This window comes from Somniosus microcephalus, chromosome 9, assembly GCF_052327205.1.
Source record: "Somniosus microcephalus isolate GS21.2 chromosome 9, FLI_Smic_1.0, whole genome shotgun sequence".
Classification (NCBI taxonomy): domain Eukaryota; kingdom Metazoa; phylum Chordata; class Chondrichthyes; order Squaliformes; family Somniosidae; genus Somniosus; species Somniosus microcephalus.
Window position 1 is genome coordinate 62164105 of NC_140995.1, and position 25583 is coordinate 62189687.

General features: G+C 43.0%; 1 protein-coding gene across 4 annotated transcripts in view; it reads left to right on the plus strand.

Moving 5' to 3' along the window:
* sipa1l2a (signal-induced proliferation-associated 1like 2, genome duplicate a) overlaps window positions 1-25583 on the plus strand; it is a 547440-nt gene that overhangs the window by 71629 nt on the left and 450228 nt on the right. For 3 of the 4 annotated variants that reach the window (XM_085996661.1, XM_085996664.1, XM_085996663.1), the window contains exon 2: window positions 11316-11419. The exons of the other annotated variant lie outside the window; for it this stretch is intronic. The gene's annotated coding sequence lies outside the window, so the exon portion shown is untranslated. The remainder of the gene's footprint in view (window positions 1-11315; window positions 11420-25583) is intronic. 4 annotated transcript variants of the gene reach the window in all.

The window sequence follows — 25583 nt, forward strand, 5'->3', positions numbered from 1 at the left end:
TACTTGGTCTTGGCTACAAAATGACTTGCCGGAGGGGCGGCTTGATGATTAATAAAATAAGTTTAAGAATCAGCAGAATAGAAACAAAAATAATCATGTTCTGCTATCCTTCAGTCATTACCTGTCACATTTACTCTGTGGTTTAGAAATGGACATTGATTGAAAAGCTGGGAAAGCACAAGAGAAGGAACTGTTGTGGACATTTGAAGTGGTGACTTAGTGAACTTTGATTTAGTTTGCAAAGATTGTGACAATACTTGTGGTGATTATAAAACAGCTGGTTTGCTGCAGGGCAAATTTGGAATGGTACCACAGTATGTATAAGAACAATTATCTCGGTATGCAATCTTCGATCTGTGAGGGATACTTGTGACGGGAGCTGTGACTAATGATTAGAGGATGACGGAGAGGCACTTCAACTAATGACTGAGGTAAGAATGTACTGTAACATAACCAAAGGACCAAAGATGTTCAGTTTCTGAATGATGCTTATTTTTAAAAGCTTTGTCTTTTGAATTGAGATGTAGCGAGCATATGTTTTCAGCCGATTAGAAGATCTTTGGGTAAAGCAAATAAGAGTTGATAGATATACCAACGTGCCATGTATCTGTTCTAAGAATGTAAGAAATAGGAGCAGGAGTAGGCCATTAGGACCTTCCTGTCTGCACCGCCATTCAATAAGACCCTGAATCTTGAAGTGTCATGTAGATACCCAGGTGTTCCCTCTTGCCCAGGACCAAGGGGAAATTATGGGTTGTTTCTTTGTGAGTTACTAATAGAAGGGAATAAAGAACCTAAAAAGCCCACCCCCCAGTTCTAAAGCCTAGATTTAAGGAATATGTTCAATTATCTGCTGAATATTGATCTTTTACTGATTTGCAAAAGAGTTAGTTGAAGTTTCTTTTACCTGGAGTAATTGTTGATCTGATTTTAATGCAGAGCAGCAGGAGGCTAGCCTCAGGTCCGAATGCAGGGGCACTGCACACAGATGCTGTCTGCAATGGAGTGCGCTCCTATAGTAGCTATTGTTGGCATTCTTAGACACGTACACTATGCATGTATATCATTACTTTTATTTGAACCACTAGAGGAATTGAATTTATTGCATGACTAACAGATCATCCTATGCAGTGTGTCATTAGTGCAGTCGTTATAATTGCGTGAGTGAACTGAGATCAGTTTTGAAAAGAACTGTCATGCAGTGGAACGCTTTCAGCAATCTAGTAAAGCATGAAATTGTTTCTGGACTTTCTGCTTAAATAGTTCACCTTTTACAGTTTATGTAGTGCTAATTATTTTGTAATTCAAAAATGCAATGATTTAAATGAAAGCAGGTAATATAAATTGGTGAGACGAGCCCGGATTCATAATTTCTCAATCCTTCAACAGGTTTAATGTTTAGTATAATGGTATAGTGTAGCGGTTCGTGTAGATCGCCACTAAATAAGAGAGTTTGACTTCGACGAACTATTAACAAGTTGTTTATTTACAGGAACAGACTAATTACATCAGGTAAGATGGCTGACTGTAGGAGCACTGTGGTATAGGTCTTGTCCCAGCGGGGACTCCACGAGGACTGAGTTCGCAGTCCTGTGGGGAGCGTGATGACGTCATCGCGTTTGTGTTGTGACGTCATCACGTAACAGAAGGCAGAGCGTTGGGATAAATGGTTCATTCTCAGACTGGCAATCAGTAACTAGTGGTGTTCCGCAGGGGTCAGTGCTGGGTCCCCAACTCTTTACAATCTATATTAAGGATTTGGAGGAGGGGACCGAGTGTAACATATCAAAGTCTGCAGATGATACTAAGATGGGAGGGAAAGTAGTGAGTGAGGAGGACATAAAAAACCTGCAAGGGGACATAGACAGGCTAAGTAAGTGGGCAGAGATTTGGCAGATGGAATACAATACTGGAAAGTGTGAGGTTATGCACTTTGGCAGGAAAAATCGTAGAGCAAGTTATTATCTTAATGGCAAGAAACTGGAAAGTACTGAAGTACAAAGGGATCTGGGGGTCCTGGTGCACGAAACTCAGAAGGTTAGTATGCAGGTGCAGCAAGTGATCAAGAAGGCCAATGGAATGTTGGCTTTCATTGCTAGGGGGATAGAATATAAAAATAGGGAGGTATTGCTTCAGTTGTACAAGGTATTGGTGAGACCGCACCTGGAATACTGCGTACAGTTTTGGTGTCCATACTTAAGAAAGGACATACTTGCTCTCGAGTCAGTCCAAAGAAGGTTCACTCGGTTAATCCTGGGGATGAGGGGATGGACATATGAGGAGAGGTTGAGTAGATTAGGACTCTACTCATTGGAGTTCAGAAGAATGAGAGGCGATCTTATTGAAACATATAAGATTGTGACGGGGTTGGATCAGGTGGATATGGGGAGGATGTTCCCGATGATGGGTGAAACTAGAACTAGGGGGCATAGTCTTAGAATAAGGGGCTGCTCTTTCAAAACTGAGATGAGGAGGAACTACTTCACTCAGAGGGTGGTAGGTCCATGGAATATGCTGCCCCAAAAAGCTGTAGAAGCTACATCATTACATAAATTTAAAACAGAAATAGACAGTTTCCTAGAAGTAAAGGGAATTAAGGGTTACGGGGAGCGGGCAGGAATTTGGACATGAGTCTAGGTTCGGATCGGCCATGGCCCTGTGGGTAGCGGAGCGGGCCCAGGGGCTGTGTAGCCTGATCCTGCTCCTATTTCGTGTGTCTAATTCTGTTAGATTCAGGAGATGGTTCTGTGATAGTAGATTGGCGGTTAGGATCAGATCAGCCATGATCTTATTGAATGGCGGAGCAGGCTCGAGGGGCCGATTGGCCTACTCCTGCTCCTATTTCTTATGTTCGTGTTTCCCGCGCTTAGGGCGTCACGTGATGCGCGCCGTTGCGTCGCTGGCCGCTGAGGCCGAAGTCGGGAGGCCGGGCTGTGCCGGTGCTTGCCGCGGAAGATCGTGTCACTCCCGTCGGCTGGCCGTTGAGGCCGAAGACGCTAGGCCGGGCTGTGCCGGCGCACGCACATCACGTCGTACGTGACGTGACATCAGCGCGCTATGGCGCGTCTTAAAGGGGCAATGGCCCCAACAGGTAAGTTAAAAGGGCAACGGCCCCAAAAGGTAAGTTAAAGGGAATTATGTGTCTTTATGTAAGGTACAACCGGTGGTACCGCCACAATAGTGTAATACATTAGTGGAACTGAACCTTGTGTTGGATTTCTGAAACATTGCGCACTCCTTATTGGCTCTTTTCAAAGTTTATTGGATATTTTTTCTCTTTCATATCTGGATACATCCAATTGATGCATTCTTGTTCTAAGAATTCATCTAATTAACTATATAGAACTATAGAAGTTTCCAGAACAGGAGGAGGCCATTTGGGCAATTGTATCTTTGCTCGACCAATCCAAAACTAATTCCACTGCCCTACTCTCTCTCCATATTCCTGTATCTTCCTCCACATCAAATATTTTTCTAATCGGCCCTCAAGAGGCAGTGGTCTCTTAACTATTCCCCATGGCGCAGCATGGAATGCTGCAACAGCTAACACGGTCGGTATTGCACCATGATTTTTATAGGCGGTTTCACTGGCCTGCATTATATGTAGATCTGTACTAAGGGAAGGTAATTGTACATAAATGATCTGTATTCTTCAGTTGCACTTTTTGAGATATGCTATCAAATCTTCTACGTTTCCATTTGTCTTCATGTGCTTTAAGTCCCAGATCTTGGATCACTTTTTGCCATTTGATGTGCTTAGCCAGTGTTTGGTTTTTGTTTAGCAGGGTAAAGATTTAATATAGTAATCAATGCCCCACCTCCCCCTCTTGGTATTGTCCCCAAATCACTTTCAAGCACTTTGGTAATGATATCATCTCCAAAAATATAATTGCATGTCTTTCCCCTCCCTCCCCTCCCCTGGCACACATACCTTCTTGCCAGTATTTATATGGGTAAACTTTACAAAGTGCCTGAAGAGAAATTTGATTTTTCTTGTCTTTGGTGGATTCACTAGATACAGTGTCTGTGCAAAGTAACAGTTGAAATGTATTCAAATGCTGTATCATGTAATGGGATTCCACAAGAGGTGACACTCCAGATTGGATTCTTTGGTTTATAAACCATATTCTGGTAGTACCTTACAGATTAGAATGGACAGTATATATTTCAAGCTACTAGTATTCTTTGTAGGGGAAGGAATCCTCACATTTGCCCATCCATTTCAAGTTAAGATTTAAGTTAAGAACCCATCTGTGATGAGGACATTGCACTGGTCAAACTCTGGGATTGGACAACATAATGGATAAGCACATGGCAGTGGAACCTGAATTGGATCCAGTGGAGTGTAAAGGTCCCATGCGCATGAGTTTGGGTTGTGTGAGAACTGCCCATAATGCAGTGTAAATTGGCAATTTCAGAAAGGCTGGTGTGGAAAATAGAAAATTCACATTGATGCAGTATGAGGTGTTCTTGTGGAGTTGGACTAGGTTGCATTGCTAAGGCAGATTTGAATGAGATTTGTTCTACATTTGGGATGCCCATTGCCCAAAATGGAGTGGTGTTCCATTCCACAACATAGATGTCCTACATTTCGTCCTAAATTTACCCAATCTGTGCCTTTTATAAGCCTGTGAAAGTTCTAAGGGGCTTGATGGCTCTTGGAACCATAGAAGAAGCCATTTGTTCCATCGTGCCTGTGTCCACTCTTTATTGGAGCAATCCAATCAAATGAAGTCCGGATCTGGAAAGGATCAGATACTCGTATGCACCATAACTATTTGGTCACTAAACCATTGTATACGCAGCACAGACTTGGGATTTGTGCCTTTTCTCAAACAATCCGGGATGAAGCACAGACCAGGGATCGATGCCTTTACCCAGTAAATCATCCGGGTATTGGGACAGACCGGGGATTGGTGCCACAGAGGGAGCCTCACACTTCTGTTGAATTTATGAGCCTTGCTTTGTGCAGTGCTTTAGTGTTTGGCGAGGTTATTGATCCAGTGAAGTTTTGCAACTGGGGATTGACGATTGATGATTTAGCTATTGTAAGATTAAGGTGCTGAATGTGGCAATTGTTGATCCATCCCATCCAAGGCACCTGAAGTAAGAGGGAAGGTTTTCTCCTTTTTCTTACCAGTGACTAGGGAACGGAGTTTGACACCATTCCTCTCCATGGCAACTGTCAGAGGCTGAACAAGACTGTTTGCAACCTTGGTGTCGTTTTTGACCCCGAGATGAGCTTCCGACCACATATCCGCGCCATCACTAAGACTGCCTATTTCCACCTCCGTAACACCGCCCGACTCCACCCCTGCCTCAGCTCATCTGCTGTTGAAACCCTCATCCATGCCTCTAGACTTAACTATTTCGGTGCACTCCTGGCTGGCCTCCCTAAACTTAAGCTCATCCAAAACTCTGCTGCCTGTATCCTAACTTACACCAGGTCCCATTCACCCATCACTCCTATGCTCGTTGAACTACACTGGCTCCCAGTTAAGCAACGCCTTGATTCTCATCCTTGTTTTCAAATCCCTCCATGCTCTCGCCCCTCCCTATCTCTGTAACCTCCTCCAGCCCCACAACCCCCCCACCCGAGATCTCTGCGCTCCTCCAGTTCTGGCCTCTTGCGCATCCTCGATTTTAATCGCTCAGTCGTTGACAGCCGTGCCTTCAGCTGCCGAGGCCCTAAGCTCTGGAATTTCCTTTCCTAAACCTCTCCGCCTCTCTACCCCTCTCTCCTCCTTTAAGATGCTCCTTAAAACCCACAAAGCTTTTGGTCATCTGTCTTAATATCTCCTTATGTGGCTCGGTGTCAAATTTTGTTTGATAACACTCCTGTGAAGCGCCTTGGGGCGTTTTACTACATTAAAGGCGCTGTATAAATGCACATTTATTTTTTCTCCTCTAGCACCAGCCCTGCCCTGCTGATCTGAGTCTCACCAGACTACTTCTGCAACAGGTTCTCTGACTTGAGCCCCAGTCCCAAGAAATAATGATGACCCCAGCTAGCTGGGGGATTTCCTTTAGGGAATCCGCCCTCTTTTTTAAAATAAATAAATAAATAAAATTTAAAAAAAAACTGTGTTCTCTGGTGATAGGGAAGTGATTTTAAGTGGTTTTAAAAGGCTAAGAATTTTAAAAGCACTTAACCAACTTTGAAGCCAGTCTTTATGCAGAAACAGGATTCTCCAAGTTCTCATTCCCATTTAAAGAATGAAGGCTTTTCAGACTCATTGCTGGATAAGCCATTTAGTTAAACGTTCTAGGGATGGGAGGGAAAGGGTTTTCCTTCACTTGTCTTTACTTTTTCTCTCTTTTCTCCCCCCCCCCCCCCCAATCCCCCTCCCTCCTCGTTCCTCATGCTGCCCCTCCATCCCTAGAACTTGCGCCTTCCCCTCCCCTGCCCTGTCCTTCCTCCCAGTGCCTCCAGCTGTCCCAAGACCTGTCCATTCCCCTCCCCTGCTCTGTCCTTCCTCCCAGTGCCTCCAGCTGTCCCAAGTCCCATCCATTCCCCTCCCCTGCTCTGTCCTCCTCCCAGTGCCTCCAGCTGTCCCAAGTCCCGTCCATTCCCCTCCCCTGCTCTGTCCTTCCTCCCAGTGCCTCCAGCTGTCCCAAGTCCCGTCCATTCCCCTCCCCGCCAGTGCCAACTTTACCCTTGGCTGTGATTAGGAACTTAATTGGTTTCTGTGTTTTGTGCTGTTGTAACAACTTAAAAGCCTTTTCTTGGTATATGGCTGGGCATGCAGCCTTCGTATTGCTGAGGTGGATTACCCAGCAGTGTGTTGTCATTTACAGTGCAAACCGCTCTTCAACTGCCCTTTCTAACTGAAGTCAGTGATGGAGGAATCCCGCTGCTGAATCTTGTGGGAAATCGCGAAAGAGTTTCATCCCACGAGTCCTGGCTAGAATCAAATCCTGGCCGTAAAGGTGAACGGCCACGCTTGACTCTCCAGTGCGATAACCACTCCATTTCATCTGAATTTCAGGTTTTCATTCTTGCCATTAAACGGTGAGTGTAAACTGAACTCTCAGGATACACGGGCAGCAATTAAAACCTCCTTGTTTTGCAATTTTAAATGTTATCCTTTGTTTTCAAATCCCTCCATGGCCGCACTCCTCTCTAGCTCTGTAATTTCCTCCAGCCCTACAACCCTCTTCGATCTCTGCGCTCTCCAATTCTGACCTCTTGTGCATCCCTGATTTTAATTGCTTCCGCATTGACGGCCATGCCTTCAGCTACCTAGGTCCTAAGCCCTGGAATTCCCTCCCTAAATTTCTCCCCTTGTTTTCCCCCCCCCCCACCCCTCCTTTAAGACGCTCATTAAGACCTACCTCTTTGACCAAGCTTTTAGTCACCTGTCCTTATGTGGCTTGGTGTCAAATTTTGTTTGATAACACTCCTGTGAAGCACCTTGGGATGTTTTACTACATTATAGGCGCTGTATAAATGCATGTTATTGTTGGCTTCCTAATCTCAGGAGTAGGCAGGATAAAAAAAATGGCTAGGGCTCTTGATTTCTGTCCATTGTCTCCTTGTATATGGAGCTTCAGTGAGAACCATATTGGGCTCAGGTCTGATGCCTCCAATTGCTTAATTACCAGTTAACACTTCTGCTCCAGGGTCACACATTGAGAATGGCTGCTTGAGCAAGGTAGCGGAGGTTTGTTTGTATACGTGGAATGGTGCACCATGTGAGTCACTGCCTCTAGAAGGTGCGCTATGGATATGCGTTAATCTGGGTTTGATCTAATGTGAATGTATTCAGCATTCCACTGAATGCCACTAATGCTGTAATTGCTGGTGTGTGCCGTCAACTAGTGAAAGTGGATTCGACTGAACAGAGATGAATGTCCTGATTTTATGAATTTAAATGACCACTATACCAGCAAGGGTATAACTAACTAACTTACCTTTTAATAGGCAATCCAGCATTCATGAATAGGCAGAAATGACCACTGTAATTCATTATTGTAACCACTAAATGTATTAAACAATTGTAGTCGTATAGACCTCAACAGAGTGGTTTGTCAATTCATAATGTAAATATGGAGCGGGCAGTGTGCCGAACAGGTTTGCAGAAATTGTGCAGTGCCCATTATATAATGAGTACTGATCCGATTTGAATTATTTGGCATCAGTCCATTTCACTTGCATCTGTTTTTTAAAAAAAAATTGGGACACAACTGCAATATGATTAAACTATTACCCCACTGTAAACTAACTTTAAAAATGACTGTGCGTGCTATCGTACAAACACTTAGAGTTTGTCAGATTCCTTTGTCCACTACGTCCCTTTTTCAAAACTAACTTGCTTTACTTTACTAAATCCATCAAATGTGTTTAATTTTCTGTTGCAGCTATTTAAAAAAAAAAAGAAAAAATCCATAACTATATTGAGCAGATTGTGTGCTTAGTGCTATTCAGATTAATGGACCCAAGTTATAGCACTCTAAATAGTTTCCAGTGCCTTCTGTGACTGGGGAATGTATTGCAAGACACTGATACAGCCCGAGATGGCCAGTCTGAGTGCGATAACCCAGTTAGAGGAATTGAGTTTCATGTACTTGCATGAAAGACTGAACAGGCTGAGGCTCTTTTCTCTAGAAAAGAAAATACCGAGCGGTGACCCGATGGAGGTCTTCTAGATTGTGAAAGGGTTTGACAGGGTAGCCGCAGAGAAGAGGCTTCCACTTGCGGACGAGACCAGAGCTAGAGGGCATAAATATAAGACGGTCACTAATAAATACAACAGGGAATTCAGGAGAAACATCTTTACGCAGAGAGTGGTTAGAATGTGGAACTTGCAGCTAGTGGAGGCGAATAGCATAGATGCATTTAAGGGGAAGCTAGATAAGCACATGAAGGAGAAAGGAATAGAAGGAAATGTAGCTATTATTGGATGAAGAGGGGTGGGAGGAGGCTCATGTGGAGCATGGGCCAGTTGGGCTGAATGGCCTGTTTCTGTGCTGTAAATACTTTGTGGGTCGCATTGTTGGTTTCTCTATGGTATAATTTAGAAAATTTGTCAGAAGAGCTGGTTAGATGATTGTTTTCCTGCAGTTAAGTACTGCTGCTGAAATTTGTATTTTGTGATGTAGGTTTCGAAAACTTAATATTCAGACAAAACCATGTGAGCCAAATGACTGCCTGAAAACAAACTGCAGCATTCAGCAAAAGCACAAAAGGCTGGTGCCTTTCACAGCCCCAGAGGGACACTGTCATTGCACTCTAATGTGGGATGAGATGACCTTTTTGTCTAATTGGAACAACAGCTGGAGCTGTATAGCCCCATAATAACACAGTTGAAAAATGTGATGCTGATCAATGTACAGACAATGCTTTAACATAGTACAGGAGTTAGCACAGTTTCTTGTGCTATTTTTGGCACGTTAACCTGATCTTGTTTATATTTTGTAATGTTGGTCTTCAACAGTGTTACTATAGAGCAGGATATGACATTTCAGGTCTATAAGTTAGCGCTGCACATCTTGGTGCTGGCACTGTTTTTACAGTTCTTTGTACTGGATAGTTAACAGTTCACTGTGGCTTAAGTGGAAACTGTCGGTGGTTAAACCATTTTGAGAATTGGTGGGGAGGAGAAAGAATTGTGGACATATATTAAAATTTGTTCATTTAGCTGCAAGTTATGAAAAACACCACAGCATAAATTCTGTTTCAGTAGCTTCTTTGATCTCTGACCAGATGGTGCTTGCCTGCTGTCTGTGTATGGTCTTATGTTCAGTATGCATGGAATAAAGGTACAAAAAGAAAAATTTGTTAGTAATCTTGTAATTTCTCGTGTATTGTACTTTCCCCCCTCTAAAACTTCACTTCTTTTCTAAAAGGCTTAACTGTGAACACCTGGAATTCCTTCCCTAAGCCTCTCCGCCTCTCTACCTCTCTCTCTTCCTAAGACGCTCCTTAAAACCTACCTCTTTGACCAAGTATTTGGCCACCTATCCTAATACCTCCTTATATGGCCGTGTCTGGTAACGCTCCTGTGAAGTGCCTTGGGACACTTTACTACATTAAAAGTGCTATATAAATGCAAGTTGTTAATCCCTTTTACATGATTCAAATCGACACAGTTCTGAATGAGCAAAAATTTTCTCCAATTAAACATTGGGAAGACCGAAGCCATTGTTTTTGGTCCCGCCACAAACTCCGTTCCCTAGCCACTGACTCCATCCCTCTCCCTAACATCTGTCTGTGGCTGAACCACACTGTTCGCAACCTCGGTGTCACATTTGACCCGGAAATGAGCTTTGAACCACATATCCGCAGCCTAACAAAGACCGCCTATTTCCACCTCTAACATCGCCCGTCTCCGCCCTTGCCTCAGCTCATCTGCTGAAACCCTCATCCATACCTTTATTGCCTCTAGACTTGACTATTCCAACACACTCCTAGCTGGCCTCCCACATTCCACCCTATGTAAGCTTGGTCATCCAAAACTCAGCTACACGTGCCCTAACTCGCACCAAGTCCCATTCGCCCATCTCCCCTGTGCTCGCTGACCTACATTGGCTCCCAGTTAAGCGGCATCTCGATTTACAAAATTCTCATCCTTGTTTTCAAATCCCTTCATGGCCTCGCCCCTCCCTATTCTGTTTTCTGTTTTCTTCAGCCCCACAACCGCCCCCCCCCCCCCCCCGAGATATCTGCGCTCCCCTAATTCTGCCCTCTTGAGCATCCTTGATTATAATTGCTCAACCATTGGTGGCCGTACCTTCTATTGCCTCGGCCCTAAGCTCTGGAATTCCCTGCCTAAACCTGTCTGCCTCGCTACCTCTCTTCCTCCTTTTAAGATGCTCCTTAAAACCTACCTCTTTGACCAAGCTTTTGGTCACCTGCCCTAATTTATCCTTATGTGGCTCGGTGTCAAATTTTATTGTCTTGCAACATGCCTGTGCAGCGCCTTGGGATGTTTTACTACATTAAAGGCGCTATATAAATACAAGTTGTTGTTGAAGCTCTGCTTTTTTGAACATTGCCATTGGCAAATATTTATTATCTTTTCCCCAGCTTCTCTAGCAGTTTGACATTTTAAACTTGACCTCTTGGGTAGCTGTTCCTCAAAAATTATTTCAACTCCCAAGTGTGCCTGTGAAAATTTTCTGCCAGTGTTTCACCAGGTAACAGTTAAAAGGGGAAGCATCTGTTTTAGGTCTAGAATTGCTGGAGCATTACATATTGATGGTAGATTTTAATTAAAACATCTTTTCAATACCAACTGTGCAACATGCTTTAGTACACCGAGTAGAAAAACGTACAATTTCGATGTAATCTTATGGTTTACCTCTCCTTGCAGAACTTGTGCAAATGTTGCTGCCGCACATCTTGCAATCAAGAGGGTGTAATGATTTGTGCCACCAGCTTCTCTGACTGATGCCAACACTGCTTCATCAGTAGGAGGTGAGGTTTGAGCAGCGCAAGTGTGATTTCAGATCTTCAGTAAGTGGGTAAGACCTTGAGTAGCTGAAATCATGGAAAATGTGTGCTGGAACAGCTGAGGCCAGTTCACCCTCTTCCTTGTGCATCTAGTGTGCAGAATCATAGTGCCCTGAAACACGACTGAAATGTTTTACTTTACTGCTTGCACAAAAAATACATACTAATGCGCATTGATGTTTAATTCTCATTCTCTCTCTCTCTCTCTCTCTCTCTCTCTCTCTCTTTCTCAAATGAATTCAGCAGCATCTTGGGAGACGCACGAAGATGCATCTTCTGAATTCGGTTTGTTTGGGTTTCCCTTTCTACTGAAACAGAACATAGGAAGTCGCTAATTTTTGTACTTGCCTGTGAAACAAAGTAACTTAAGCCATTTACTGTAAGAGTATGGCATTGTAACTGTTTCACAACAGTCACCAGAAATAAATTCAACTTCCCCGATGCACCTTTTGGTGGCTGAATCGGTTGAAATGACGCAGTATGGATAATTGAGGTCTTGCTCTGTCTGCAAGTCATCATATTTAATATCTTCCACATAAGAACCTATTCTGGGCTTCTGGTATAGATCAACAACAACAACTTGCATTAATATGCCACCTTTTAATGTAGTAAAATATCCCAAAGTACTTCACTGATGTGAAAATGGGGCCCCTCTATCAACTTGGCTTGGAAATCAATCCAATTCCTAGTGTGTGCAGCACAAAACTACCCCTAATTTGTGGTGAGAAAACTTCGAGACCATAATTTGGGACAAAATTAATGATAAATGACAGCTAATATGGATTGTTAAAGGCAAATAATGTCTGATAAAATTAATTCAATTTTTTGATTAAATAACAGAGGGTTGATAAAGACAGTGCAGTTGATATTGTATATATGGATCAAAAGGCAATTCATAAAGTGAGACATGTTAGCAAAATTAAAGCCCATGAGGGTTAAAAGGACAGTAGCAGCATGGATACAAAATTGGCTAAGAGACAGAAAGCCAAGTAGTGGTGAATGGTTGTTTTTCAGACTGCAAAGAAGTATACAGTGGTGTTCCTCAGGCCTCCGTGTTAGGACCACTGCTCTTTTTGATATATATTGATGACCTGGACTTGGGTACACAGGGCATAATTTTAAACTTTGCAGATGAGACAAAGCTTGGAAATGTAGTTAACAGTGAGGAGGATAGTAGCAGACTTGAGGAAGACCTAGACAGACTGGTGAAATGGGCAGCCACACGGCAGATGAAATTTCATGCAGAGTAGTATGAAATGATGCATTTTGGGAAGAAGGACGAGGAGAGGCAAAATAAACTAAATGGTATAATTTTTATGGGGGCGCAGGAACAGAGATTCATGTACATAAAGCTTTGAAAGTAGCGGGACAAGTTGATGAGGCTGTTAAACGCACAAGGAACCTTGGGCTTTATACTGTAAATAGAGTACAAAAGCAAGGAAGTTATGCTCAAACTTTAAAACATTGGTTAGGCCTCAGCTGGAGTATTGTGGCCAATTTTGGGCACCACACTCCAGGAAGGATGTCAAGACCTTGGAGACGACGCAGAGGAGATTTACCAGAATGATACCAGCGATGAGGGATTCAGTTCTGTGGAGAGATTGGAGAAGCTGGGATTGTTCTCCTTGGAGCAGAGAAGGTTAAGGGGAGATTTGATAGAGGTGTTCAAAATAATGAATGGTTTTGTTAGAGTAACCGGCAGAAGGGTCAGTAACCAGAGGACATAGATTTAAGGTAATTGGCAAAAGAAACAGAGGGGAGATGAGAATTTTGTTTACGCAGTGAGTTGCATTAAAAAAAGTGAGCTACTCCACCACAAAAACCTCATTAGGTTTGTGAAGGCTGACATAAGTACAAATACCACCTGCTTTCTTCTGGGCAATTATCTGGGATTCTTCTCATTTTTCAGTTATGCTATAGTCATCATCCTTAGCTGCTGAAAGCAAGCACTGGCTTAATGTTTGTGCAGACTTTTAATTTTATCAGTGTAACCAAACTTAGCATTATGGCTGCCTTGGTTGCATTTTCTGAATGTTAATTAATAGACACAAGTAGGTGGTATAGACGGAACTAGATCAACTCCAGAAATTTGAGTGGCGAGCTGACATAAAAGTCCACTTGTGTTAAATTCTGCACTTTGACTACGTTAGATTGTACATTGCAATGTGAATAATGTAATTGTGCCCAAGATGAAACCTATTGAAGCGGAACCCTTAAACTAAAAGAAATACCTTTGCATGGAATAGATATGGCAAACCTCCGTTCCAGTAAATCTGCAGAGCACGTTTCCTTTGGAAACGCCCAAAAATTGACATTTCCAGCAGTTTCCCTTTACTGGATGCAAATTGTGAAGAATAATTAGTTTAAATTAAGGTAGTCACTTCAGTTGCTCAATTCCCTGGATGTGAAGACTATCAGACTTCAGCAAAGTGTACTGATTGCCTCAGCGTTCTTGCGATACAAGAAACTATTTGCCACATAATTAGTAGATCCAAAATGGAAAAACTGAATGCTTGTTAATGGTTTACTGATGTTTCAATGATGCTGTCTTGTTGTGAATGACGGTACCAGTGTTTGTTCAATTAACATCCACCTGACACGCAGCTTTTTCAGCCAAAGCTTTGACATCACTAAAGGCGGCTTCAATCTGTCATACTATCATTAATGCTGTATTAAGGGTCTGGTTGACTGCAAGTGGTAATCTTTCATGATTACAAAGTGTAATGTCTTTTTTTCCCCCCACTAACTGATCAATTCATCTGTCATGTCTGTAAATGAATACGACAGGTTCTTTCAAGGCTGCTACATTGTAGCACCACCAATGGTGCTACATGTTGATAGAAATAATGCCTTTTAGCCACAATATTCACTTTTGGAGTTTCTCCTGTTTAGGTGTCTGCGTGGCTCAATTAGAAGCACTCCTGTCTGAGTCAGAAGGTTGTGGGTTCAAGTCCCACTCCAGAGACTTGAGCACATAATCTAGCCTACCACTTCAGTGCAGTGTTGAATGGGTGCTGCAATGTTGGAGGTGCCATCTTTCAGATGAGACGTTAAACTGAAGCCCTGTCAGCCCTCTCGGGTGGACGTAAAAGATCCTATCCCAGGTGTCCTGGCCAACATTTATCCCTCAATAAACATCACTAAAACAGATTATATGGTCATTATCACATTACTGTTTGTGGGAGCTTGCTGTGTGCATGTTTCCTATATTGCAACAATGACTACACTTCAAAAGTACTTCTTTGGATGTGAAGCGCTTTCGGACCTCGAGGTTGTTAAAGGCGCCATATAAATCCAAGTTCGTTCGTTCTTGGTACGAAGAAAGTCGGGAAAGGGGGTGGAGGGAAGAGTGTGGTTGTTTTTGTTAGAATGGAGGAGATTATGGGGTGATTTGATGGAGGTGTTTAAAATTATGATTGGAAGGGAAGTAGATGGAAACAGTGTTTTTGTTGATTGAGGAGTCTAGAACAAAGGGACATAAATATATAAAATTATATGCGAGAGATTTATGACAAAGTAGTATGACAGTCTTTTTACACAGAAGGTTGTGAGGCTGTGGAATTCACAGCATGATTGAAGCAGAGACCATGTCAACATTTAAAAACAGTTAGGTGATTGAAGGAAAGGGGTTTAAAGGAATATGGAAGCAGACAGACACAGGATTAGGACCAATGTTCCCCGGCCGCGCAGCTGTCTGAAGCTCGTGCGCAGGCCACTTGCTGGTTTCTCAGTGGAAAAGCCTCGCATGCGCTGAAGTTTCAATGGGCAGCACAACCCAAAAAATAATTTGAGGGAACATTGATTCGGACTATTGATATTTTGGAGGATAAACACCAACACAGACTAGTTGGGCCGAACAGTCTGTTTTTGTGTTGTAATTGCTATGTAATTAGTCACTGTATCTGTGAGGTCTAATCAATCCTCTGCTCTTCTACACCAAGACAGGATGTTGCAAACCATGTTTCTGCTCAGCAAGAAATTCCTCTGCATAATTAGCCAGTAAATGAATCATTTCAATTATTCTCTCCTTGACTTTAGAAGTGTTTTTTTTAGTTCACTTCGACGTTTTAAGAAAATGAAGGGTGGTTAGATTGCTGCATTTCCTTTCCAGAGACATCGAGGATCCCTCTGACCCTTCCCTAAAGGCAATGTGTTTTTTGCTGCAGAGACGCTCTTGGCTTTTGCTGTGACAGCCCCTGCAGAGAGCACAGCAATGCTCAACTTTGACACTGGTGAAGACCAGAGGGGCTTTGGCATCATCTGAGCATTTATCCATGTGACTCCAGGACACCCAATGGTAATGACTGGACTTTACCCTGAGCATCCTGTCTTCCTAACTGAAGAGGAAGTAAGGAGAGCACACACAGGGTTTCCACGGGTACAAAGAACCGTGTTTCTAATTCGACCCACGTATCCCTTGATGCGTACGCCTGCATTATTTCCTACGCCTGCATTATTTCCTAATAAGAATTTCAAACTCCTATGCATTCAGGTGCTAGCAAAGATTCTCTTTGTGGTCTCTTCATTTCTGTGGACCAGGTATTTCTAAGTTCCAACACCTTCCTCTTTGTGGAAATCTGCAATCAATATTGGGCAGAACTTGTGCCAAATGGCTGTGGCCTAATAAACTTTACAGGATTCCCAGAATAACCGAGGAGCTCTTGTTTTCCAAGCTTGTGGCACACCCATTTAAAGAAACACGTCAAAATAAATGTTCTGTCCTTCCCTCTTCTGTGCCCACCCCCCATAATAAATAAATTAAATAACTTGATGCATGGGGCAAATTTGTATAAACAGGACAATCTGAAAATGTGGAAAGCATCTGATCAGTTTCATTGGGTAAAAATTCTACATGAGTAATTCTACAACACTAATACTCCGCCAGATAAAGGCATAGCCTAACACAAACTATAGGGCTTAGAAAGTCGAGCAGCAGTTGCCGCTGGTCACTGATATCTTTAAGACATAGGTTCCATGTGATGCCTTCCTCGGAAACACCAGCAGAGTGCAAGAGACGGGAACAGTGATTAATGGTCTAACTGTGCAAGCATAGCATTCAGTGCTTTACATCCTTAGCAAACAGACTTCCCTTTGGACCAAAGGAATGAGACATTCCAGAATGGAAGAGACCGAAGTGAAATTGAAATGCAGAATGGAACAGTGAATGATCTAGGCAGGGTTGAAGTCTAACCTCAAATGGACTCTTAGAGATGGATTGCCTCAATTTTAAGAGATGGGGCTAGCCTGAAGTAGATGTGGGTGGGGTGGGGGGGAAAGCTTTTATAAGAAGTATTGAGATCTCACTGTAAAAGGCAGTGATTTTTGGCAGCCTGTTGATCAGGTAGAATGGAAGGTTTCTGTATCATTTCTCTTTGGTTTCCCCACACTTCTTCAAGTCTGGATGGAGAAGTAATGGCCATTACCCACCTGAGGAAAAACTTGGATCTCTGACCTCATGCTGCCCAGCATTGATCAATCCCTTAGGATCCATACATAGTCTAGGGTAGAGTGTCTGATTGGGGCACACCAACCCAAAGAGGTTTTGCTGATGAAGTGGTTCTTGAGGGAGAGTCAGCCTATTGAAGCAAGGTTTCTAATAGTCAGTACAGGTAACACCAGTCACATTAAGGAAAACTTCCACGCTAAAGCCTTAGTACTAAAAGGAGGAGCTCATCAGCTGGTGTCAAGCATGAATACCGTTGTATTTGGAATTAATGCTTCATCAAATTGAGAGCTCACTTGAATTTGGCTGTGACCAAATCTATAGGAACCGTTGAATATTTGGAAATGCGTAGGGCCCGATTTTCGGCTTGTATGGGAAATGGTCGGATTTCCCCGAATGTGGGGTTTCTGACACACACAAAGTGTCAGCCAGCCCCACGCAATTTTCCCTCAATTGGCCAATTAATTCCCAGCATGTGGGAAGCCTTGCTAATTGTCTAAATCGAGTCAGGAATCCCCACAGTATGATGTCGTCATTCGTGGTGCTTTCAAGGTCCATAGCAAGCACTGCATCATCTGAAGGCTTCCAAATGAACCATACAGGATGGCATAAGGAGCCTTCAGCAGCTGTGGCCAGTGCCAGACCCCGAGCTGCCTTCAAATTCGACGAGGCTTCACTGCAGGCATTATTGGATGGGGTTACGGCCCACAGGGAGGTCCTCTTCCCTAGGTCAGGGAGGAAGAGGCCTCCCACTGAGACCAATGCTGCATGGATGCAGGTGTCAGCAGATGCCAACTCGCTGGGAGTCACCAGAGGAACCTTGGCATTATATCTCTAACTCCTTCTTTTACTCCCCCACAGTACCATCCAGAGCCCCCGCCCTCACTGTGGAGGAGGAAGAGGCTGTGCAGCCAGACTCCTCAGAGGAAGCTCCAACCTCTGAGGGTGCAGCGTCAGCAGAAGTAAGCGCACCCAGCACCAGCGCAGACACTCACACCTCGGGGGGACCTTTGGGACATAGAGTAGTGTTGTCACCTGGTGTTTCACAGCTGACAAGTGAGCCTCAGCAGATTCTGGAGACAGGGACAGCAGTGGAGAGTCCTCGTCGGAGGGTGCAGGGCTCTGCCAGCTCAGCTCAGCTGCGCTGCATCTCGACCCTCTGCCTCTGGGTCCATCCGCAAGAGAAGAGGTGATGGATCTCCATGCACAGATGCAGGAGTCTCTGGCAGGTTTTGTCTCCAGGGTCGTTGCGAGTGTGGAGCGAATGGAGGAGTCCATAGCGACCATGAGCAGAGCCTTTGTGGAGTCATTGGTGCATGAACGCAGCACCATGGAAAGGTTGGCAACCTCCATGGAGGAGATAACTCGCCAGCATACGGAAAACATAGTGAGTGCTCATAAGAGAATGACATCTCTTGAGCGTTGGCCATCTGTTGAACAGAGAAACCAGATTTTCATGGAGGTCCTTCTGAGTAGGACTACCAGTGCAGAAACGGGTCCCACTGGCCCCCTAAAGCGCAGCAAGGTGCTCTCAAGCCACTTCCAAGCGCTGGCCCCTTCTGGCTTGTGCAGCCTCAGGTGAGTGAGCAGCAGCCTGGTGCTCCTAGTAATCATCCTGCTGTTCCTGGTTCTGCTGCTGCCACCTCTGCTGTTGGAGATCCTCGAATGCCAGGAAGGGAAGGTGCCAAAGGCCTCCCATGCTTCTAGCAGATGCCTCGGTTGAGGAGGTCCTGAGTTAGGGTGGTGAGAGGGGCTTCCCAGGAGCTCACACTGAAGAAGTGTGTGAGGCTCCAACTTTCTGCAGCTGCTCCTAAGGCTTCAAATAGTTCCCCCAAGCCTTGATCAACAAGGGCCTGCAAATGCTGCCTCTTTAAATCTCTTCAGCCCTCAGCGACCTGCTGCTGCAAGCAAGCAAGCCAGCTGTTTTCACGCCAGCTCTCATCGGCGGGGTTCCCCGCAGGCGGGTTTCAGGTGGGGAAAGCCCCAAAGTCGCAACGGCACGGGAAAATCCACTTCAAGTAGGTAATTGCTTGTTAGTGCTCCGACGACCAGTCCCGCCAGTGGCGGGCGGGACTGAAGCGGGGCGCGTGAAAACGGCAGTCCGAAAGTCGGACGGGGCGGGGAATCAGGCGGGGGGGGCCCCGACCCGCGATTTTCGGACCACGGCCGCATGAAAAGCCGCCTGACGGCGGCCCAAAAATCGGGGCCGTAATCTTTAATTTAAGTTAAAGCTGAGAATTGGTGAAGCTTTGCTTCTTAGTGATGGATTATGCAGGTGGGGCAGTTCTTAGACCCATATGTTTTCATAAAAACTTGCATCTCAACTTCATTTATTTCAGAAAATCATAGTGCTAAAGTTTTATCTGCCACCTCTAAATTTTTTACCATTATAGTAGGCGACTTAATTGTTTCCACTCGAGTGCAATCTTCAGTTGTGCTGGTCCAGATTTTGGACTGCCAGCAATCAGTTATAGGATAGAACAGTTCAAAAATGTACGACAAAGAATGCAGTGAATCAAAGAATAATCTCCAGCACAGGAGGTTAATCTACAAACAAGCACCAACTCTGAGCAATAATGTTTGCTCCAGTGGGTGATCTCCTGTCGTGTTGCACACATAAGCAAAAAAAAAAGTTTCTCTTCCTGTGTTTCTGCTTCTCTCCTTCTCTGTTAACTCTCTGTCCCTGTTTTGGTTTGGGATCTTTTTTCCACAGAAAGGACTTTGGTGGGGGGTGGTGGCGTGGGGGAAGAAAAGTTACTTTAAGTGTTGTGTTTTAGAAGCATAGTGCATTCTTCCACGTTTTATTTTCTAAAAGGGCACTGAGATCAAGTACTAACGAGTTAGCTTTTATGTTGTTTCCTCATGCACTGCAAATGATGAGCAATTTTGGTGGCTTGTCTCTGTAATCTATAAATACCTCACACCCACTGTTGGGAGGTTTTTAATTTTTTTGACTGTTCATAGTCGGGAATAAAAGCAGTATGTCGGACACTAAAAACGCAGCCTAAATTTTGCAACAGAAGCTGAGGCCTTCCTGCCCAAGCAGAAGAGCCAAGCTCAAAGTCAGAATGCAGAGGAGTTGGTTTATTGAAGTCAAGCAAGATAAAGTGGGTTAGTGTAGCATCTTCATTCTTTTATTACACAAAGACCAATTGTATATTTTGAAATGAGTGAACCCGATCAGAACTATTGCACTAGAATAAAACTTTTTGAACCAAGCCTCGCCTCCTCGAGTATTAACTCAGTCCACTTCGAAAGGATTGAAGAAATGCACTTGCAAAATACATGGGGATCTTATCCAGGTCACAAGGGGATACTATTGTTGCATCCCTGGGTTATGCTATTGTACAAGTAGATGTGTGAGTCGTCTCCTGTAAAAGTAAGGCACTCGGAATGCTTAACGGAGCAACTGACACCACTGATTCTGAAAGGTTTCCATGGCAAACCCGAATTGTTAACCGTCTTCCTCTCTGATAGTGAGCAGAAAAGTGAATGACGAGTAAAAAAACACACTCTCATTCATATTTGTCATTGACTTTTTTCCTCCATATTTTCCACTTCCCCTTTCTCACTTCAGCTTTCTGTAAATCTTCCCCTTGCTCACTCTTGTTCTCCTAATTTGTTTTTATTCCATTCAAAATTTTACGCATGTGCAAAATCTCCCAATCAAAAGCCGTTAAGCGGCCTGCGCGGGCCCATGAGGCAGCCGCGTAGTTTAGCGAGAATGTTGGCAAAGAGCACTCTGCATTTCCATTGTGAATTATTTTACAGCAACTGAGTGCTGTACATTAATTGGAAAAATACAAATGGGGGTTTCTCCAAGGCCAACGCATGGAAGTGAGATTTAACATATGGTAGGCATTAAAAAGCTACAAGTATGATTTTTCTTTTGACAATTTGGCTAAATTTCAATTAGGAGGTGGTAATTTAGCATCTCCTTCAAAAGCAGCTTCTGCATATTGGTCCCATATGTTCAGACTCTGTCTAGTATTACATGATAACCTGATTCTTGATGGGTAATTGATTAAATAACTAAGTCTTTCTTTACCCCCCCTCCCCCCCCCCCCCCTCACCATGTTCTGTTGTCATTTTTCGCCATGGTATGTTGTATATTTTTGACATTACCGTCACAGTAATTGTACTGTACTAGTATGTTCAATACTTTCTATTTTAGATGTATTCTAAATGTACATCAGAATATTTTCATGTGTGTAAACCTGTTAATGGGAGACTTTGTTTAAAAGCAACAGTGGCTCGGACCTTCAGTTGTGATGCTGCGTGTTTAATTGTATTAAGTTAATTTAAGAATAATTTGGATACAAGAGATGTTTAGCAGTTCTGCAGAGTGTTCCAATTCAGTGGCATCCCTGTATTCTAAGCTTTGTTCAGCACAAAACAGATTAGTCCAAATATGTACAATGATTAGTTGTTTATCTGAAGGACAGTTTATACTGTTCATTCTAACTATATAATGTATGTGGGTCATAACTTCCTGCAACGACCCTCTGTTCTCATCCATCAATGTCCAGTTATGCAATATTTAAAAGTACAGTTTGTCCACAGTGAAGTTTTTTCTTCAAAAAAAGGCTCCAGGATAAAACCTCTATGGTGACCATATAATAAATGATTTATCAATATGAAAAACACTGTCTTAAATACTCTTGCTAAATGGGAAAACCCACTCAAATTTGTTTGTAAAGAGCCCCATAATTTAAAAAAAAAAGTTAGAAATGTAGGATCGAGCCCTCTCCTACAAGTTCCCCGGTTCACACCAGACTGCCTGTCCTGCTGGAGATTTCTGAGCTTTGCGTTCAATCTGTTCGGAGAGATCTGGACCCAACCTAGACGGTGGATGTTAAGCCGCTTTGTGTCACACTCTGTGTCTGAATTGGTGCACGGTGCTCGCTTCTGCTGTTTTCCAGCTTGCACCGGCAGAGATTTAGCTGTGGCTATAAGTTGAGGGTTGCGATTGCACTGTTTACATTGCTGTGGAGAGGGCAAGAATTGCTTGCGCACTGAAAACCTGCAGAGTGCTGACTCGCCTCTGACTCGAACTACAGTTTATCAAAAAAAAACTTGGTGAGTAGAAGGAAGATGAATAGCTGGAGAGGGAGGAAAATCAATTAATCATCCATTAATGTCTGGCTAGCCGATTTCACAGCCCTGTATTAACAGTCTAGCAATAACGTGGCTTACTGCTAAGGTGATTACTCTGCATTCTTGGCAGACACGTCCTGTCCTACATTTACTGTATATTCATCATAACTCTACACAAAGCATACAATATTAACTGTAAAATTTAATATTTTCCTGACCATGATGCTTTAAAAATCTGTAGGAATGAAAGCATTTCTATATAATCTCAAGGGTCTTTGATCTTCCCTGCGATGGATATGCTCATTAAGTCCGACTGAATGGGTCTTTTAGTTGATTCCAAGATAATGAACTATTGGTTGAATTCTGCTAGGAGTTCTTTCCTTTGTAGAAGATAAGTAAGATGCACTCTGAAAATATTTTAGCTGAGGAGTACATTGCATTCTTCAACTATTTTTTATTTTTGGAAGCACTTTATTTTTTAATGAGGGATTTGGTGAGTCTGTTACAAGATCATCTGCTAAAAGCCAATTGCGTAGTTTAAAACTTTGAGACAAAGTCCATCGATTGTTGCTGTATTAATAGATCTCTACAGTAGTGAACACAAATGCTCTTTTGTCGTGGTGAACTTTTCTGTATGTGAGCCTCCGATTGTAGAAACATGAAGATTTCTACAGTTTGAGTGAAGACTATGAGGACTTGCATTGGAAGAATTTTGTGTGACACAAAAAGAATGGCTACTCAGTGAAGTATGAGAAATGTATTGCTAAAGTGTAGCTTAATTTGTATAATAGTTTTTCAGCCCCTTTAAGTTCAAGTAGGTAAATGGTCATTCATGCAAAAGTAAAACACCAATCACTCTTTTATTCAGAAACTGGTAGAAGCTTAAGTGGCCGGCTGATTCTAGCCAGAAGGTCAACAGCTGAAGTCCCATGGGTTGAGTATTGGTTAGGGCACTGGACATGTTACTAAACAGCAAGGTGTTCCAATCTAGGGAGGAAGGAGGAAAATTAGATGGAAAAAGTGATCAGCTGACGAGGCTCAAGTCAACATTGCTATTGACCAATTGGCAAAGAACATTGTGTCAGTTGTGTTGAAGTCTGTAGTTCACACTTATGTATCCTCTATCTACATACTGTACATCTAAATCTCGGTTCTGCAGGTGTCACTGGGCAAAATGGTAAGTCTAGTTATACTAGCTAGGTTATCTTTAATCAGATAAACATCAGCTATTCTACCTGGTTTGATCATTCCAGTATTAAACCTATTGCCGGTATTTGATAAGTGCACAGTAGTACATTAAAGCATTCATTTTGCACATTTATCTTCTGGGTGACTCTTGTGTGGTTCTTTTTTGTAAAAGAAAATCTGAGCTAATGGTGTTACAGATTAGGGTCGATTTGTAAAATAAAAAGAAAAAAATGCAAATCTCAAATTAAAACAGAAAATACTGGAAATGTGCTGTGGTTATTATCAGAAACTGTTAGCTTGTAATCAGGTCTTGTTTCCTGTGTCATGATCTTTGATTGCTAGAGGTTGGTAATGCTGCCAAACTAATTAAATGGGAATTGAAAAATTAAAGTTCAACAGCATTTAAAAACATGATCATTATACCAGTGAGCCGCCTAATCATGGTGTGATATACTGAAAAAGGTAATGTTTTGGGACAGTGATCCTACTGATGTATTTCAAATAGTGTTTGATTTAGCTCGGTTCACAAAGTTAAGGAAACTAAGATGATCCGAAGCCCGTTCTACATTAGCAACTTCATTCTTAAAAATAGATTTTCCAGGCTTATCAGAATTAAATGGACTAAGAATATGTTTTAACAGCAATTAATGTTGTCCATATGGCACATCCATAATAAATATTCACATGCAGTGCTGGGAGTTAATCCGTACTGAGAGGTAGCATGTGTTTTTGCTGCTTTGCATAGTAAGTGTCTGCTGCCAAAGCAACTGTGGTTTCCAGTGGAGACTTTCAAATTTAGCTGTGTCTTCTTGACAATTTCCATCATCTTTTTGTTACCCGTTTTCTGTGCAGTGCTAGAAACCGGCGCCCTGTATCTCAATGGGCTTCATCCAATGCCGCTCTCGTGTTGACCTACCAGGAGATTCATTTAAATTAGGCTTCCTTTCCCAGCCATCTCCAGAAACCCTAGCTGTCTTGGGAAAAACTTGAGAGAAAATGTTTATAAAAATAATGATTTTGATGTAAACGGATATGATGTAATTGGAATTACGGAGACATGGCTCCAGGGTGACCAAGGCTGGGAATTCAACATCCAGGGGTATTCAGTATTCAGGAAGGACAAGCGAAAAGGAGGTGGGGTAGCATTGCTGGTTAAGAGATTAACACAATGCAGGAAACTCTTGATTTACTGGCACCTAAATAACTGGAAATCTCTGTTAACTGGCAAAATTCAGGAGTAGGTTCAGGTAAGTTTTACTTCATATTAGTGGCAGTTCCTGGATCTGTGGCTGTGTAACTGGGGTTCCTGCACTTGTTGCTAAGCAACAGGGAAGCCTGGCTTTGTTGCTGTGTATGGAGCTCTCGTACCTTTTACTATACCTCTCTGTAATCCGGACTTTTTTAATAAACTGGCACCACACCGGTCCCGTCGGTGCCGGATAATAGAGTTTCCTGTAGTAAGGAAGGCTATTGGCTCTGATGTGGAATCTGTATGGGTAGAGCTAAGAAATACCAAGGGGCAGAAAACGTTAGTGGGAGTTGTATACAGACCCCCAAACAGTAATGTTGAGGTTGGGGATGGCATTAAACGGGAAATTAGAGACACGTGCAATAAGGGCACAGCAGTTATCATGGGTGATTTTAATCTACAGATAGATTGGGCTAACCAAATTAGTAACAATACTGTGGAGGAGGAATTCCTAGAGTGTATACGGGATGGTTTCCGTGACCAATATGTCGAGGAACCAACTAGAGATCAGGTCATCTTAGACTGGGTATTATGTAATGAGAAAAGAATAATTAGCAATCCAGTTGTGCGAGGCCCCTTGGGGAAGAGCGATCATAATATGATAGAATTCCTCATTAAGATGGAGAGTGAAGTAGTTGACTCAGACTAGGGTCCTGAATTTAAATAAAGGAAACTACGATGGTATGAGGCGCGAGTTGGCTAGGATGGATTGGGGAACGTTGCTTAAAGGGTTGATGGTGGATAGGCAATGGCAAACATTTAAAGATCGCATGGATGAACTACAGAATTTGTTCATCCCTGTTTGGCATAAAAATAAAACAAAAAAGGTGACTCAACCATGGCTAATGAGGGAAATTAGGGATAGCATAAGATCCAAGGAGAGGCCACATAAATTGGCTAGAAAAAGCAGCAAACCTGAGGATTGGGAGCAGTTTAGGATTCAGCAAAGGAGGACAAAGGGATTAATTAAGAAGGGGAAAATAGAATGAGAGTAAGCTTGCAGGGAACATAAAAATTGACTAAGAGCTTCTATAGATATGTGAAGAGAAAGAGATTTGGTGAAGTCAAGCGTAGGTCCCTTGCAGTCAGATTCAGGGGAATTTATAATGGGGAACAAAGAAATGGCAAACCAATTAAATACATATTTTTCT